The sequence below is a fragment of the Apium graveolens genome, chromosome 6 (assembly GCF_009905375.1).
Source record: "Apium graveolens cultivar Ventura chromosome 6, ASM990537v1, whole genome shotgun sequence".
Lineage (NCBI taxonomy): Eukaryota > Viridiplantae > Streptophyta > Magnoliopsida > Apiales > Apiaceae > Apium > Apium graveolens.
Window position 1 is genome coordinate 305,239,230 of NC_133652.1, and position 11,980 is coordinate 305,251,209.

Sequence of the window (11,980 nt, forward strand, 5' to 3'; positions counted from 1 at the left end):
CTTTATAGATTTCAATCAATAACATATATAAATATGTAACAATAATTAGAATAAAATGAGTAAAAGAAGTCGTACCTCTTTTATGAAATAGTTTTAGTTGATAGAGACTCGTAGGTCAGAATAAGTCGCACCTCTTTCGAGAATCAAGGTTCAGTTGGCAGAGACTTATGCTGATAACGTGATATTAATAAACTATAAACTATAGAGTAAGAAAGAAAGAGAGAGATCTCAAAAGTATTATTACTTCTTCTGTGATTGTTCAAATACAAATGACTAGGCAAAGCTTCTATTTATAGTAGAGCTTTATCAACTATACTAAGAAAACTTAATAGGTAAGTTTTCTTAGTCAGGTTAACAAAATCTTGATTTTCGTGACAAGATTCCAATATTAAATTAAGTCTTTCTTGATAAGTATCGCGAGTATTCCTTAGTAAGATTTGACAATCATTATTATAACAATGTACACTCGAGAGCCGACGGCCTGCAAAATTTTAAAAAGGGGCATTATAGTAAACAATATTAAATATTTGTACATATCGACCCCTTTTAACTCCATGGTCGTGGGTCCCTCCTGGCTTTTTGCATGCAGAGAATTGTTGAAATATCGTACATTTTCAAAAAAAATTCAAATTACATATAGTTGTTGTAATTTATTTGTTTAAAAAATAATATATGAAAGTTAATTTGATGGGCCACTTGCGTAGTATACAATGTTTGGGTCATATCTGGAATTCTAGAAGTTTGATTGTGACGATTAAACAACCCACAAAAAACTTGTGAGAAAAAATTTAATTCAGAAGTAGTTTTGAATTTAAAATCCAGTCAAATCAGCTCAGAATCTGAGTCAAAAAAGTCAATTACGAAATTTTACTTTTTCGGAATTCCGTTCTTATTATGAATAAATATTAAAAATCAGATTACCTACTTTAGGTCCTAAATTTTAGGTAAGGAAAGACCTATAATAATTAAAACTTATTTTACAATATTCAAAATAGAAAAGAAAAAGAAATTGCTACTAACATATTCAAAATGAAAAAGACTTATAATAATTTAAACTTAATTTAACTCATTCGAGATAGAATAGAAAAATAAGTTGATATTAACAATTCGAAATAGAAAAGAACTCTATGTTTTTTCTTTACATCTCATTCATACCCACAATAAAATATTAATATTTATTAAATAAAAATCCAAATCAGTGTAAAATAAGAAAAATATCAAGATAAAGTGCATACTCGTTTGTTAGTGTAAAAATGTAGATGAATTATAAAGAAGAAGCCTTGCAAGTAATAAATAGATTTTGATTTAGTTGTGTCTCGAAGCATAAGGGTTGTGAAGGATAATGATGTTTGACATAAACCCATATCCAAACTTGTAGATGTTATTATACACACAACTTAACATAAATTACATGCTCTAAAATATATCATGTGAGATTTTAACTAACTTCCAAATTGAGCTATTGCGCCACCAAAACATCTATATAGGAACAAATTTATAAATAATAAACATATTTATGTCCATATATGTAAATCCCTTATGATTTTTAAAAAAGAAGTAATTTCTTGTACCTGCGAAACAAAGAAAACAAAAAGTTAATAAAATTATTGAAAGAATCATCAATCGACCAAAATATTTTTTTAAAAAAATATTTATTTTCATATATATAGGATCTTAATAAAACTTTATTCTTGAATTGAATAGAATTTTAATTAAATTCTACTTTTATATAAACTTGGATTTTATTTCTACTTCTATATGAATTTGGATTTTATTTTCTAAAATATATGAGCTAAATAAGGAAGTTTTCTATTCTATATAAATTTGGATTTTATTTTATTTCTACTTCCATATGAACTTGGATTTTATTTTCTAAAACATAGGACCTAAATAAGGAAATTTTAATTTTTTGAATCAAAATTTAGGAGCTCTAGAAAAAAGATAAATATGATTAAAGCGATCCCAGAGCTCCGGGGGGTTTTCCTTCACATATATATAAAGACTAGTTTACTAAGATGCACTTTACAATGGCCTTATAAAATTTTATTTGATTATTTTTGCATTTTCTATTTAAAATTGATTATTATAAAATTCTAAATAATAAATATAATAAATATACAACTTTAAAAACCACTCTCCTGTAAAACATGTTTACTATAGTGAGACCATTCCCGTTGTGTGAATTTCTATATTAATATAAAAAAGACAGTTGTTTATATTATTATTTTGATATTATCTCCAATATAATTATATTTATCACAATTATTATTTTTTAAATTCATTTTGTTATTATTTCAAAATATGTAATAAAACATTAATATTAAAATTTTACTTCTTAAGTTCTTGTGATGAAACATAATCTCATTAAACATGTTTAATATAAGTCGAGAACATCGACGATAGATCGTGTGTTGAACATATTAAAATTAAAAAATAACACATACGAATCAATCAAAGTCGTGCACAGATTGAAATTATGCTCCAATAATAATTAGCTCAGCTGGTTGAAACCGCGGTTTTGGGTTACCACACCAAAGTCCTAAGTTCGATTTCAAGTCAACACTCAGATTTATGTAGGGGATCGCGATGATGGGATGTTGTGCTAACTCACCACAAGATTAGTGAAAGTGCGCGCAAACTTTGTAAATTGATCTTAGAATACCTACAAAATTAAAAAGAAAAATATTAGAACTTCATATGCATAAAATCTCACATTCACAGAAAAATATAAAAATATCCCACCATATGATTAGTAAAAGTGCGCTTAAACTTTGAAGGTTCTCTTAGGTTTACGAGATCAAAAGATAACATAGTAATGAAGCAAGGTAATAAGTATCAGGATCAATAGGTTTCTATAAAGGATCAACAGGGTTTGATAACAAGTTATTACAAAGAACAATATCAGGATTTTTAAAAAATCAATAACAAGCTTATCATAAACACTATAAGGATTCATTAATTTATCATGGCATTGATAATATCCTCTGTGATGCCCTCAATCTCGGCGTTAGGAAATGAGGACTCACACAGCTCTAATCTATCAATTAAATATGCATAAACCCCGATTAACTACTAACAGGATCAACAGGATAAAGTATGAGACAAGATCACAACTACCAATCACAAAATATATCTTACAACCCCAAAATATTATTAAATAAACAATATCGATTCCGGCTGGGAACCGACAGATAACCCATTGTATCTTTATACACTTCTTTCTAGGCGCGAGCTCACTCATAAAAACCACTACCTACTCTGGCAACCGGAAGCCCTCAACACAGTAGGGACCATAGACCACCAGGTACGCTCTTACGAGCAGTGCGCCTAAGCCTGGCCATCTTCTTGCTTAACTGCCATGGTTAGATTACGACAAAACAAATGAGTATAAAACTCAGCAAGTAACTATATAGCAGTTCTATAATATCAAATCATAATACTCTTTAACAAAACTAGGGCATTCTACTTTATTTAATCTAGGTGGCAGATTTCCATCTTTTTGGGATAAGGAAAGGTATCTGAAGAATAGTATGGGGCTTTCAAGGAACAAGGCTCGAAACAGGACGAAAGCCGACATTCATCACAAATCATTATAGGATCAAAATAGATCTTTCGATAGAGGAAAGCAACAGTATTTCAAGATATAGAATCAATCATATGATCAACAATTTCAAGAATCAGGGTTCTTGAGCTTTAAGCTCCACAATGACATAATCAACTCTTTTCAAAGCAATATAAACCATTTTCATTTTCAAAATCAATTTACTGAACAAAAGTTTCAGTTTCCTTTTTAAACAATCACTTAGAACCCTTGATTGGATCACTTTATCTTTCCATTTCATTATATACGGGTGATCACTCCGTATCGACCTCCATTCCGGTCTTTAAGGTACCAATCGGCATAATTTCAGCCTTAAACTGGACTAGCCCCGCTAGCCTCTTACCATGACTGGACTAGTCCCACTAGCCTCTTACGTCCCAATCCAATCCATCAGGAATTCATTTGGAAAACCTTGAGTTGGAAAAACAAGTAGGTTTTCAAAAATTCATTTTATCATTACCAAGCATTTGAAATCATTCGGACTCTTTCAAGTCGAAACTCATTCCTAGATCAGATTTTTAAGGAAACAAAGTTCAGGGAGTGATTCAAAGATACGCAAGGAACAATTCATAAGAATTCTGTATCAGGGATAACAAAGCACTAAATTTGAGGGATTAACATTGGTGTAGGGATCAATAGGGAGATTAAGAGAAACAGGTTATCATTAAACAGGGTTAACAAGGATAATCAAAAGGTTCAATACAATCCATGGCTTAATAGGTAACTTGAACAGAAAAGACAGATAACCAAAGGGTGAAATCAATAGGCTCATCAATAACAGGATATCAAGAACAAGGGTACTTCAAATCAATATCAGGGTTTCATAAAGCAAGGGTTTCATATTTAAACAGTTCAATACTATACATGGTATGAACAACATTCTCTTTACAATCATTTACACAAGTAATCAGAGTTACTTGCCTGGATTTGCTTTCCTGAAGGTTGTACTACTGCCACCTAGTAAATCATTTCCTTTCCTAGCCTGAATGCCCTCACGCTCCGAATCTACAATAAAACCAAAATCTTACTCAGATTCTCAACTCTCGTTCCCGGAACGATCACTCTATACGATAACTCGACTATATCTTTGACTCGAGTATACGGATATGTCTTATACATATAAGCACATAGCACATAGCACATAGCACATCCCTTTTCTCGTAGCTTTTATATCCTTATATACTTAACAATCAAAGCGTACTCGCTTAATCTTGGCTATTTCTCAAATCATACTAACATAACTCTTTTACGACCATAGCTATCACTTATAGCTCTTAATAACAAATGATTTAATTTCCTTTTTCTTTTATTCCTTAATTCGAACCATACATACAAAACACATCCACATATATTCAATTTCAACCTCATATAAACAAACACAACTAATGCAATTCACAAGGATCATTTAGCACTTAAACTTCATTCCTTTTTAACCAAAAATCCGAATCCTACTTTCATTAAAGATCGAAATCAACACTTTCGTTTAATTACCAAAATTCGAACATAACACTTCTTAATCTTTGTCATGCAATCAAAATCTCACTTAGCCATTAAATAAACTTAATTTCACCTTTTTATTCCTAAGAACCCATTCGAGTTTTTCATAAATCAACATACAAGAATGGATTTTAACATGCAAGGCAATACATCACATTTCCCACTTATTTTAGTTCTTAACTAGATCATTCCATTCACTTAAACACCAAATCATGCAACACCTAACTCATTCAACCAACATGCATTTACTTAATCAATAATTAACCCCTTTTATCTTATTTTCATTCGGCAAGAACATAATTTTCAACTCAAGGACTAATCAATAACATGCACTAATTGATCTTCTTTAAAACTATCATGCAATCACTTTTAGGCCACATAAATTTAGTATTCAACAAGATTAACTCACAAAAACCGAATTCCTCTTCTTTATTTAACAAAAAGCCAAGGTAAAATCCACATGTAATCCTCAATTTTTGATTTTCTAAGCAACAATCATATGCACACATTCATTTACTTCCTAACACAATCAATGGAATCATTTAATCAAGCACACACTTGAATTTCATCAAAGAAGCAAAACCCTTTTCCAAATTTTCAAGAAATCATGACATGCAACACTAAAATCAAACGATCACACCATAGAAAATCCACCGGCTCTCCTTTGGATCATGGCCGGTGGTGGTCGAACTTGAGAGAGCCCATAACGGATCTCTTCTCGAGTTAATGACCTCCAATCACGCTTAAATTCACTCTCATGGTTATGCATCAAGAAATGGTTTTTCTTGAACACCACCATAGTGATTACTCAACAAAATCTTTATAATTACTTACATGAAAGTAGGAATCAAAGTGTATACCAAAAATAACAACTAATGGTAGCAATATCTCGGTGTTTTAGTGTGTTTTAATGGTTGCATGCAAGTGAGAGAGGTGAGAGATGAGATAGCCGAGAGAGAGTGAGAGAGAGTGTTCGAGAGAGAGAGGGGAGAAAGAAAAAGATGAGAGAAAAGAGTGAGTGCACGGGAAAGAAGAAGAAAATGGGGGAGGAAGGAGTGATTTATACTCCACCAAAATAAGGGCAAAATAGTAATGTAATAACTTCTTTTTGACTCACACATTCTTTCTCTTTTTACTCGAATGCAACAAAATTCAAATATAAAATATTTCTCTCTCGGAAAGTCGAGAATTATTGAAAATGACAATTTTAACACGTAGGTCTCGAAATTAGCTTTTTATCCATTACTTATAATAAGAATTTGAGTGAACGGTTGATTTTATATGAATTTCGCAAACTTGCTTTAATAAATACATTTTTCATATAAAATCAATTCAAAAATGCAAGGACCAACAATTAAATTCACTCATCATTTTTAAAAAGTCTCTAGGACCATTACGAAGATAACAGAACAAATCCCATGTTTTTATCTTACTCAAATGATTTTATAAAAATGCACAAAGGTTAATTAAATCTGTATTTAATTCACATAATTCCTTTAAAATCCACAAAATTGACACAGAACACATAGTCATACATACAGTCAAACAATCACACATGTTCAGTCACATAACGACTCAGGTCTGATCATAGAACTTATCCTTCTTTAATCTTTATCCTCTTTTACGCGTACCGGTCACGTTCAACCTGACGGCCCGACGCTCAGCGTTTCGATTACGCTTCTCAACATCTTTACCAATCAACACGTCACTTAGGACGAAATACTTTATTTACTTTTTCATTCACTTCATTCAGTCATACATAATTCACATTTTATATTATTTAATTCCATATTAGGACGGGTTCCGTTCTACCTGACGGCCCGACACCACAGCTTATCTTCTAAGCTGACTCTTTAAATTGGAACATTTTTATCCATGCTCCTTAACTCTAGTATACAGATAAGATAAATAATCATCACTTAGTCATATAATTATGATCACATCACATAACACATTCTTTATTCTCTTAATTACGACGCAAAATTCTCAGTCGTCACAATCTACCCTCCTTAAAAGGATTTTGTCCCCAGAATCTAGTCTAAGCAAACAGATGGGGATGCTTTTCTTTCATTTCGCTTTCTAATTCCCAAGTCGATTCCTCGACTAGTGGATTTCTCCACAATACTCTAACTAGAGGTACAACTTTATTTCTAAGCGTCCTTTCTTTTCGATCCAAAATTCGCACTGGTTGTTCCACATACGACAAATCTGGTTGGATTTCCACTGGTTCCAACTCGATCACATGGCTCGCATCAGCATTATACTTCTTCATGAGAGATACATGAAACACATCATAAAGATGTTGTATTTGCGGTGGCAGCGCCAATTCATACGCCACTTTCCCAACTTGACGCAATACTTCAAATGGTCCAATGTACCTTGGACTCAACTTTCCTTTCTTTCCAAATCGAGTTAAACCTTTCCAAGGAGATATCTTCAACAAGACTTTGTCTCCAGTTTTGAATTGCACATCTTTTCGCTCTTGATTCGCGTACTTTGCATGTCGGTCTTGAGCTGCAATTAATCTCTTTCGTATCATTTCAACCTTTTCGTATGCTGAACTAGCTCTGGGCCAATTAACTTGCGCTCACCAACTTCGTCCCAATAAGTAGGGGATCTACACTTTCTTTTATACAACGCTTCATAAGGCGGCATGCCAATACTCGCGTGATAACTATTGTTGTAGGAAAACTCAATTAAGGGCAAATGATCGTCCCAATTTCCTTTGAAATCTATTGCACAGGTTCGTAACATGTCTTCAATCATATGAATTGTCCTTTCACTTTGTCCGTCTGTCTGCGGATGATATGCCGTACTCATTTTCAATTTCGTTCCCAAATGATCATGGAATTGTCGCCAAAATCTCAAATTAAACCTTGGATCTCTATCAGACACGATAGATACAGGAACTCCATGACGCATCACGATCTCATCCAGATACAATTTGACCAACTTTTCTAATGAAAACCTTTCGTTTATCGGCAAGAAATGTGCTGACTTTGTCAGCCGATCGATTACTACCCAAATCGCATCGTGATTTGACTTGGTTTTAGGTAATCCTACCACGAAATCCATCGCTATATGTTCCCATTTCCATTCGGGTATGTCCAGTGGCTGAAGCAATCTGCTTGGCCTTTGATGTTCCGCTTTAACTCTTTGGCACGTATAACATTTACTTATCCATTCCGCAATTTCCCTTTTCATGTTTGGCCACCAATAATTTTCTTTCAAATTCTGGTACATATTCGTACTCCCAGGGTGAATTAAAAATCTCGAGTTATGCGCTTCTTGCAAAATCTCGTGCTTTAGTTCCAAGACATTAGGTATCCAAATACGTGAGTTAACACGGTATATCCCTTTTCCATCCTTTTGAGCTTTAATTTCTTCTCCCATCAACTTATCCTTTTCGCGATTCATCACTTGCTCTTGACATCATCGAATCTTTTCCAAAATTTCAGGTTGAAACAACATTGCATACATAGCCTCACCTCCACATTCTGGAGTCTGCACCTCAATTCCCATCCTTTCAAAGTCCTTGATTAATTCTTCCGATGACGTTAACATATTCAACCTTTCCTTTCGACTTAAAGCATCAGCTACCACATTTGCCTTTCCAGGATGATAGTTTATCGCACAATCATAATCTTTGATCAATTCCAACCACCTTCTTTGTCGCATATTCAGTTCTTTCTGAGTAAAGATATACTTTAATCAAGCACACACTTGAATTTCATCAAAGAAGCAAAACCCTTTTCCAAATTTTCAAGAAATCATGACATGCAACACTAAAATCAAACGATCACACCATGAAAAATCCACCGGCTCTCCTTTGGATCATGGCCGGTGGTGGTCGAACTTGAGAGAGCTCATAACGGATCTCTTCTCGAGTTTATGACCTCCAATCACGCTTAAATTCACTCTCATGGTTATGCATCAAGAAATGGTTTTTCTTGAACACCACTATAGTGATTACTCAATAAAACCTTTATAATTACTTACATGCAAGTAGGAATCGAAGTGTATACCGAAAATAACAACTAATGGTAGCAATATCTAGGTGTTTGAGTGTGTTTTAATGGTTGCATGCAAGTGAGAGAGGTGAGAGATGAGAGAGCCGAGAGAGAGTGAGAGAGAGTGTTCGAGAGAGAGAAGAGAGAAGAGAGAAAGAAAAAGAAGTGAGAAAAGAGTGAGTGCACGGGAAAGAAGAAGAAAATGGGGGAGGAAGGAGTGATTTATACTCCACCAAAATAAGGGTAAAATGGTAATCTAATAACTCCTTTTTGACTCACACATTCTTTCTCTTTTTACTCGAATGCAACAAAATTCAAATATAAAATATTTCTCTCTCGGAAAGTCGAGAATTATTGAAAATGACAATTTTAACACGTAGGTCTCGAAATTAGCTTTTTATCCATTACTTATAATAAGAATTTGAGTGAACGGTTGATTTTATATGAATTTCGCAAACTTGCTTTAATAAATACATTTTTCATATAAAATCAATTCAAAAATGCAAGGACCAACAATTAAATTCACTCATCATTTTTAAAAAGTCTCTAGGACCATTACGAAGATAACAGAACAAATCCCATGTTTTTATCTTACTCAAATGATTTTATAAAAATGCACAAAGGTTAATTAAATCTGTATTTAATTCACATAATTCCTTTAAAATCCACAAAATTGACACAGAACACATAGTCATACATACAGTCAAACAATCACACATGTTCAGTCACATAACGACTCAGGTCTGATCATAGAACTTATCCTTCTTTAATCTTTATCCTCTTTTACGCGTACCGGTCACGTTCAACCTGACGGCCCGACGCTCAGCGTTTCGATTACGCTTCTCAACATCTTTACCAATCAACACGTCACTTAGGACGAAATACTTTATTTACTTTTTCATTCACTTCATTCAGTCATACATAATTCACATTTTATATTATTTAATTCCATATTAGGACGGGTTCCGTTCTACCTGACGGCCCGACACCACAGCTTATCTTCTAAGCTGACTCTTTAAATTGGAACATTTTTATCCATGCTCCTTAACTCTAGTATACAGATAAGATAAATAATCATCACTTAGTCATATAATTATGATCACATCACATAACACATTCTTTATTCTCTTAATTACGACGCAAAATTCTCAGTCGTCACAATCTACCCTCCTTAAAAGGATTTTGTCCCCAGAATCTAGTCTAAGCAAACAGATGGGGATGCTTTTCTTTCATTTCGCTTTCTAATTCCCAAGTCGATTCCTCGACTAGTGGATTTCTCCACAATACTCTAACTAGAGGTACAACTTTATTTCTAAGCGTCCTTTCTTTTCGATCCAAAATTCGCACTGGTTGTTCCACATACGACAAATCTGGTTGGATTTCCACTGGTTCCAACTCGATCACATGGCTCGCATCAGCATTATACTTCTTCATGAGAGATACATGAAACACATCATAAAGATGTTGTATTTGCGGCGGCAGCGCCAATTCATACGCCACTTTCCCAACTTGACGCAATACTTCAAATGGTCCATCCTCTCTATAACACATAACACATAATTATGATCACATCACATAACACATTCTTTATTCTCTTAATTACGACGCAAAATTCTCAGTCGTCACATCCTCTCTATAATCGAATCATAAGAGAAGGCAGAGTTACTTGCCTCAAATTGCTTTCCTGCTTAATGGGTACTGAGTTACTGCCACCTAAGATTTCCTTCCCTTTTCTAGCATGAATGCCTCCTCTATTCAAATCTACAATCCAAAATAGAACCCCAATTTAGAAACTTAATCCACTCTCGATGTTTCTCAAAACGCTTAATGATTACCCCAATTCGTGATAACACTTCACTTATATATTGAGTATAATCACAAATTACTCACATAGCACATAATAGCATACACATATATACTAAAAATCTATACCTTAGCAAACAATCGCGATTCATATAAGTCGACAACAAAACAACTCATCCCTTTATTTTTAATCCAAAAATTCGAACCAAAACAATGGGGTCAAATCAAAAATTTTAACATGCAAAAGTCCTTTGTTTTATAAAATCTTAATCCAATTATTCCTATATCACTTAAACATCAAGTACCTTTGACTTAAACATCAATTACCTTTGATATTAAACTCTTTCCCCTTTTTATTAGTAAAAATTCGAACCCAACATCATAACAAAACCAAATAAAATCACATGCAACCATTTAGAATTAACATGCATACTACTTAACATCAACTATATTTAAAAATCATTTCCCCTTACGATTTTTATCAAAAATTCGAACCTAACGTGTGTCAAAACCGAATAAACCTTGAAAATCAACATGCAATAATTTTTAATAACAAACATAAGGGTTTTGGTGACATGCATCCATTTTTATCCATCTAAGCACATAATCATCTACCAATAATCCTTATACCCAAACTTTTAAACATAATATATTGATTTATAACCAAGAACTTAAATAATAATCAAACAACCAATCATGTAATCTATATCACATCATTTTTATACTAAATCACTTTGAAAATCACATTTTAACAACTCACCGACTCTCATTTGATCACGGCCGGTGGTGGTCGAACTCGAGGGTGCCTATGCACGGGTCTCCCTTCGAGTTTTGAACCTCGAAATCATATAATCTAGTGTATTATACTCTCTTATGATCATACACCAAGGAATTGTATTTTCTTTGATATAATCAAAAAAATGATGTTGTGAAAACTTGCTTAAAAACTTACATGCAAAGAGTATATAAGTAGAGGATTAGAAAAGATGAAGATCACTGGAAAAAAATTTGAATTCTAGCTAGTATTTGGGGTTGCATGTAGGAGAGAGGGAGAGAGGGGGAGGGAGAG